Raw genomic sequence first — 7,116 nt, forward strand, 5'->3', positions numbered from 1 at the left:
TGCCCCTCCAGGACGTCTCTCTGCCGAGACCAGAGCCACTCTAGCGCCTGGGGCAGAGGCCAAGGAGCCATCCCCAGTGACCGGGCCATCTTTGCTCCAATGGAGCCTTGGCTGCAGGAGGGGAAGAGAGAGACAGAGAGGAAGGGGGGGGGGTGGAGAAGCAAATGGGCGCTTCTCCTATGTGCCCTGGCCGGGAATCGAACCTGGGTCCCCCGCATGCCAGGCCGACGCTCTACCGCTGAGCCAACCGGCCAGGGCTACATAGACATTTTTTGATGATAGTTACAGAAAATACTGTAGGAGATAAAGAAATTCAGCACAGAAGAGAGGACATGGGAGGGGCAGGGCAGGGGCGCAGAGGTGCTGTGAATTGAACCAGAGGGATCAGGAAGCAAGCTGGTCACCACCCAAGATCCACAGTCTCTCTTTACACCCTACAAACATCTACTAACTACTCAAATATCACTTGTTCACTTCTATACTTCTTTTAAAATGTGAATAAACCATGATAGCAGTTGTATATAGTAAAGTTATTTTGGTTCTCTTATTGAAAGGGGCATAGGGCCGAGGTCAAGGTCATAAAAACAGCTTTTAGCACTGAATCAAACAAGGTGCCTGTGAAGGAAGATTTCAAGACTATACCACCTAACGTGTGCATTAGTGGAGAGGCTGTTGTCAACAACAAAGTTCAGTTTAAATTAGTCAAGAACCTTGGAGAAGAGCCCAAATATTAAGGGAATGATGCCTCCCGAGGTAACCACACAATCCCCAGAGAAAGCACCATCTTTCAGAGGAGTAGCCAAGGTTACCTTTTTTTTTTTTTTTTTTTTTTATATAATTTTATTTTTTTAATGGGGTGACATCAATAAATCAGGATACATATATTCAAAGATAACAAGTCCAGGTTATCTTGTCGTTCAATTATGTTGCATACCCACCACCCAAAGTCGGATTATCCTCTGTCACCTTCTATCTTGTTTTCTTTGTGCCCCTCCCACCCCCTATCCCTCTCCCATTCCCCCCTCCCCCCCGTAACCACCACACTCTTATCAATGTCTCTTAGTTTCACTATTATGTCCCACCTACGTATGGAATAATACAGTTCCTGTTTTTTTCTGATTTACTTATTTCGCTTCGTATCATGTTATCAAGATCCCACCATTTTGCTGTAAATGTTCCGAAGTCATCATTTCTTATGGCTGAGTAGTATTCCATAGTGTATATGTGCCACATCTTCTTTATCCAGTCATCTATTGATGGGCTTTTTGGTTGTTTCCATGTCCTGGCCACTGTGAACAATGCTGCAATAAACATGGGGCTGCATGTGTCTTTACGTATCAATGTTTCTGAGTTTTGGGGATATATACCCAGTAGAGGGATTGCTGGGTCATAAGGTAGTTCTATTTGCAGTTTTTTGAGGAACCACCATACTTTCTTCCATAATGGTTGTACTACTTTACATTCCCACCAACAGTGTATGAGGGTTCCTTTTTCTCCACAGCCTCTCCAACATTTGCTATTACCTGACTTGCTAATAACAGCTAATCGAACAGGTGTGAGGTGGTATCTCATTGCCGTTTTGATTTGCATTTCTCTAATAGCTAAAGAAGATGAGCATCTTTTCATATATCTGTTGGCCATTTGTATTTCTTCCTGGGAGAAGTGTCTATTCATATCCTCTTCCCATTTTTTTATTGGATTGTTTGTTTGTTTGTTGTTGAGTTTTATGAGTTCTTTGTATATTTTGGATATTAGGCCCTTATCTGAGCTGTTGTTTGAAAATATCATTTCCCATTTAGTTGGCTTTCTGTTTATTTTGTTATCAGTTTCCCTTGCTGAGCAAAAACTTCTTAGTCTGATGTAGTCCCATTCATTAATTTTTGCCTTCACTTCTCTTGCCATTGGAGTCAAATTCATAAAATGCTCTTTAAAACCCAGGTCCATGAGTTGAGTACCTATGTCTTCTTCTATGTACTTAATTGTTTCAGGTCTTATGTTTAGATCTTTGATCCATTTTGAGTTAATTTTTGTACAGGGGGAGAGACTGTAGTCCAGTTTCATTCTTTTGCATGTGGCTTTCCAGTTTTCCCAGCACCATTTATTGAAGAGGCTTTCTTTTCTCCATTGTGTGTTGTTGGCCCCTTTATCAAAAATTATTTGACTATATATATGTGGTTTTATTTCTGGACTTTCTATTCTGTTCCATTGGTCTGAGTGTCTATTTTTCTGCCAATACCATGCTGTTTTGATTGTCGTGGCCCTATAATAGAGTTTGAAGTCAGGTATTGTTATGCCCCCAGCTTCATTCTTTTTCTTTAGGATTGCTTTGGCTATTCGGAGTTTTTTATACTTCCATATAAATCTGATGATTTTTTGCTCTATTTCTTTAAAAAATGTCATTGGAATTTTGATGGGAATTGCATTAAATTTGTATATTGCTTTGGGTAATATAGCCATCTTGATTATATTTATTCTTCCTAGCCAAGAACAAGGTATATTCTTCCATCTCATTATATCTTTTTCGATTTCCCTTAACAATGGTTTATAGTTTTCATTATATAAGTCCTTTACATTCTTTGTTATGTTTATTCCTAAGTATTTTATTTTTTTTGTTGCAATCGTGAAGGGGATTATTCTTTTGAGTTCCTTCTCAGTTGTTTCATTGTTGGCATATAGAAAGGCTATTGACTTCTGTATGTTAATTTTGTATCCTGCGACCTTACTGTATTGGCTTATTGTTTCTAGTAGTCTTTTTGTGGATTCTTTGGGGTTTTCGATGTATAGGATCATATCATCTGCAAAAAGTGATACCTTTACTTCTTCTTTTCCGATATGGATGCCTTTTATTTCTTTGTCTTGTCTGATTGCTCTGGCTAGAACCTCTAGTACCACATTAAATAAGAGTGGAGAGAGTGGACAACCCTGTCTTGTTCCTGATTTAAGGGGGAAAGCCTTCAGTTTAGTGCCATTTAATATGATGTTAGCTGATGGTTTATCATATATGGCCTTTATCATGTTGAGATATTTTCCTTCTATACCCATTTTGTTGAGAGTCTTAAACATAAAATTGTGTTGTATTTTATCGAAAGCCTTTTCTGCGTCTATTGATAAGATCATGTGGTTTTTGTTCTTTGTTTTGTTGATATGGTGTATTACATTAACCGTTTTACGTATGTTGAACCATCCTTGAGATTCTGGGATGAATCCCACTTGATCATGATGTATTATTTTTTTAATATGTTGTTGTATTCGATTTGCTAGTATTTTGTTTAGTATTTTAGCATCTGTATTCATTAGAGATATTGGTCTGTAGTTTTCTTTTTTTGTGCCATCCTTGCCTGGTTTTGGTATGAGGGTTATGTTGGCCTCATAAAATGTGTTTGGAAGTATTGCTTCTTCTTCAATTTTTTGGAAGACTTTGAGTAGAATAGGAACCAAGTCTTCTTTGAATGTTTGATAAAATTCGCTGGTATAGCCGTCAGGGCCTGGACTTTTATTTTTGGGGAGGTTTTTAATGGTTTTTTCTATTTCTTCTCTACTGATAGGTCTGTTTAGGCTTTCTGCTTCTTCTTGACTCAGTCTAGGAAGGTTGTATTGTTCTAGGAATTTATCCATTTCTTCTAGGTTGTTGAATTTAGTGGCATAAAGTTTTTCATAGTATTCTACAATAATTCTTTGTATAGCTACGGTGTCCGTGGTGATTTCTCCTCTTTCATTTTGGATTTTGTTTATATGAGTTCTTTCTCTTTTTTCCTTGGTAAGTCTTGCCAAGGGTTTGTCAATTTTGTTGATCTTTTCAAAGAACCAGCTCCTTGTTCTATTAATTTTTTCTATAGTTTTTCTGTTCTCTAATTCATTTATTTCTGCTCTGATTTTTATTATCTCCTTTCTTCAGCTGGTTTTGGGTTGTCTTTGTTCTTCTTTTTTCTAGTTCCTTAAGGTGGGAAGTTAAGTGGTTCACTTGGGCTCTCTCTTGTTTGTTCATATATGCCTGAAGTGATATGAACTTCCCTCTTATCACTGCTTTTGCTGCATCCCATAGATTCTGATATGTCGTATTGTCATTTTCATTAGTCTGTATATATCTTTTGATCTCTGCACTTATTTCTTCTTTGACCCATTCATTTTTTAAAAGTATGTTGTTTAGTTTCCACATTTTTGTGGGATTTTTTTCCTCTTTTTTGCAGTTGAATTCTAGTTTCAAGGCTTTATGATCAGAAAATATGCTTGGTACAACTTCAATTTTTCTGAATTTGCTGATATTGTTTTTGTGGCCCAACATATGGTCAATTCTTGAGAATGATCCATGTACACTGGAGAAAAATGTATACTCAGTCACTTTGGGATGAAATGTCCTGTAGATGTCTATCATATCCAGGTGCTCTAGTGTTTTGTTTAAGGCCACTATGTCTTTGTTGATTCTCTGTTTGGATGACCGATCTAGAACCGTCAGCAGTGTATTGAGGTCTCCAAGTATGATTGTATTTTTGTCAGTTTTTGTTTTAAGATCAATAAGTAGCTGTCTTATATATTTTGGTGCTCCTTGGTTTGGTGCATATATATTAAGAATTGTTATGTCTTCTTGATTCAGTGTCCCCTTAGCCATTATGAAATGGCCATTTTTGTCTCTAAGTACTTTTCCTGTCTTGTAGTCAGCATTATCCGATATGAGTATTGCTACACCTGCTTTTTTTTGGATGTTATTTGCTTGGAGTATTGTTTTCCAGCCTTTCACTTTGAATTTGTTTTTATCCTTGTTACTTAGATGAGTTTCCTGTAGGCAGCATACAGTTGGATTTTCTTTTTTAATCCATTCTGCTACTCTGTGCCTTTTTATTGGTGAGTTTAATCCATTTACATTTAGTGTAATTATTGATACTTGTGAGTTCCCTATTGCCATTTTATATCTTGCTTTATGTTAGTTTTGTGTCTTGTTTGATCCTTCTCTTTCGTTTTTCTATCTTTTGTTTTTATTTGGTTGTATTCCATACATCTTTCCTCTGTTGCTATCTTTTTTATCTCATGTGCTTCTGTGGTGGTTTTTTCAATGGTGGTTACCTTTGAGTAATGAAAAGGGTCCCTACCCTGTTCATTGTAGCGAACTATTTTGTGAGTACTTTTGCACTCCATCGTCCTTTGCTACTGTTAATCTCCGTCTTCTCCCCCTCTTTCTTTTTGTTGTTGTCACAGTTTAAATTTGGTTTTATTGTGTTCTTCTTGGAGCTTTTACTTGTGGCTCTGTTTTTTTTTTGTTCTTTGGATCTGATTGGAGAACCCCCTTTAGTAATTCCTGGAGTGGGGGTTTTCTGATGATAAATTCCCTCATCTTTTCTGTATCTGTGAATGTTTTTATTTCTCCTTCGTATTTGAAAGATAGCTTTGATGGGTATAGTATTCGTGGCTGAAAGTTCCTCTCTTTTAGGACTTTAAATATTGGGGTCCACTCTCTTCTAGCTTGTAGAGTTTCTGCTGAGAAATCTGATGATAATCTAATGGGCCTTCCTTTATATGTTGTATTCTTCTTTTCCCTGGCTGCCTTGAGAATTTTTTCTTTGCTGTTGGTTTGTGTCAATTTCATTATGATATGCCTTGGAGTAGGTTTGTTGGGGTTAAGAAAACTTGGAGTTCTGTTTGCTTCTTGAACTTGAGGCTTTAGTTCTTTCCACAGGCTTGGGAAGTTCTCATCAATTATTTGTTTAAGTATGTTCTCCATTCCATTTTCTCTCTCTTCTCCCTCTGATATACCTATTATTCTTATGTTATTCTTTTTGATGGAGTCAGATAATTCTTGTAGGGCTATCTCATTTTTTTTAATTTTTGAGTCTCTTTCTTCTTCTCTCTGTTGTGCCTCAAGTTGCTTGTCTTCTATTTCACTAATCCTCTCTTCTATCTGACCTGTTCTATTAGCTAAGCTTGTTACTTCGTTTTTCAGCTCGTTAATTGAGTTTTTCATCTCTGTTTGATTTGTTTTTATAGTTTCAATTTCCTTGGACATATATTCTTTGTGTTCATGGAGTTGTTTTCTGAGCTCCCTATATTGCCTTTCTGTGTTTTCTTGTATATCTCGGAGGATTTTTAGGATTTCTATCTTGAATTCTCTGTCATTTAGCTCCAAGGTTTCCAATATATTAAATTTTTTCTCCATAGATTTTTCCTCATCTAGCTGTGTTACCTCTCTTTCTTTTGTATCCATGATATTCGATTTTCTCTTCCTCAATGGCATCTGAGGGTGGTTTTGTTGATAGTATTAATGAGATTTAATAAAGAATAAAAAGTTAAAAAAAAATAAAAAAATAACAAATCGAAAAGAGTTGTTTTTTTTAAAAAAATTAATAATGAAATAAAGAAAAATAAAATAAAATAAAAATTTTTAAAAAAAGGAAATTATTCCCCCCCTCTTTTTTTCCTCTCCTCTCCTCTCCCCTCTTTCTTGAGAAAATCTTGTGGTGGACTGTGAGTTATAACAAACAATGCCTGTGATGGAGGGCCTGAATTGGGGAAAAGTAATAAAGGGGCAAAAAAGAGAGAAAGAAAAAAAAAAAAAAAAAAAAAAAAAAAAAAGGAAAAGAAAAAAAAAAGAGCGTATGGACCCACAAAAAGCAAATAAGGAAAAAATTTGGGTCAAGAATAAAATGATTTGCTTTTAGGTGTTGGTTTTCTAAGAGTTATGATGAGAGGAATAAGAGGAAAATGGAAAAATGGGGGGACAAATTAAAAACTTACTATTGTATTTAGTGGAACAAGAACTAGATAATATGGAGAGCCAGGGATGGGAGCACTGCTAGTGAGTTAAAAAGGTGAAGTAAAAACCCCCCAAAATGCCACAAACATAGGTTTGAGTCCCAGATAAGATAATTTGTTTGTTATTGAGGTTTGAATGAGAGGAGATGTAAAGGAGAAAGGAAGAAACTAATATAGAGGGAGAAAAGAAAGAGAGAGAGAGAAAAAAAGAGGGAACCACTAAAAGAAGAAAAAAGAAAGGAGAGAGAGAGAAAGAGTTAAGGGTTTTGGAGTGCAACCCTCATAGAGAGAAAGGAAGAGAAGAGAAATGATAATGGGAGATGTAACACTTATGGGTAGTGTAGTTCAAGGAGAGGAGAGAGTAAGACCGGTAGA

The sequence above is a fragment of the Saccopteryx bilineata genome, chromosome 3 (genome assembly GCF_036850765.1).
Source record: "Saccopteryx bilineata isolate mSacBil1 chromosome 3, mSacBil1_pri_phased_curated, whole genome shotgun sequence".
Classification (NCBI taxonomy): domain Eukaryota; kingdom Metazoa; phylum Chordata; class Mammalia; order Chiroptera; family Emballonuridae; genus Saccopteryx; species Saccopteryx bilineata.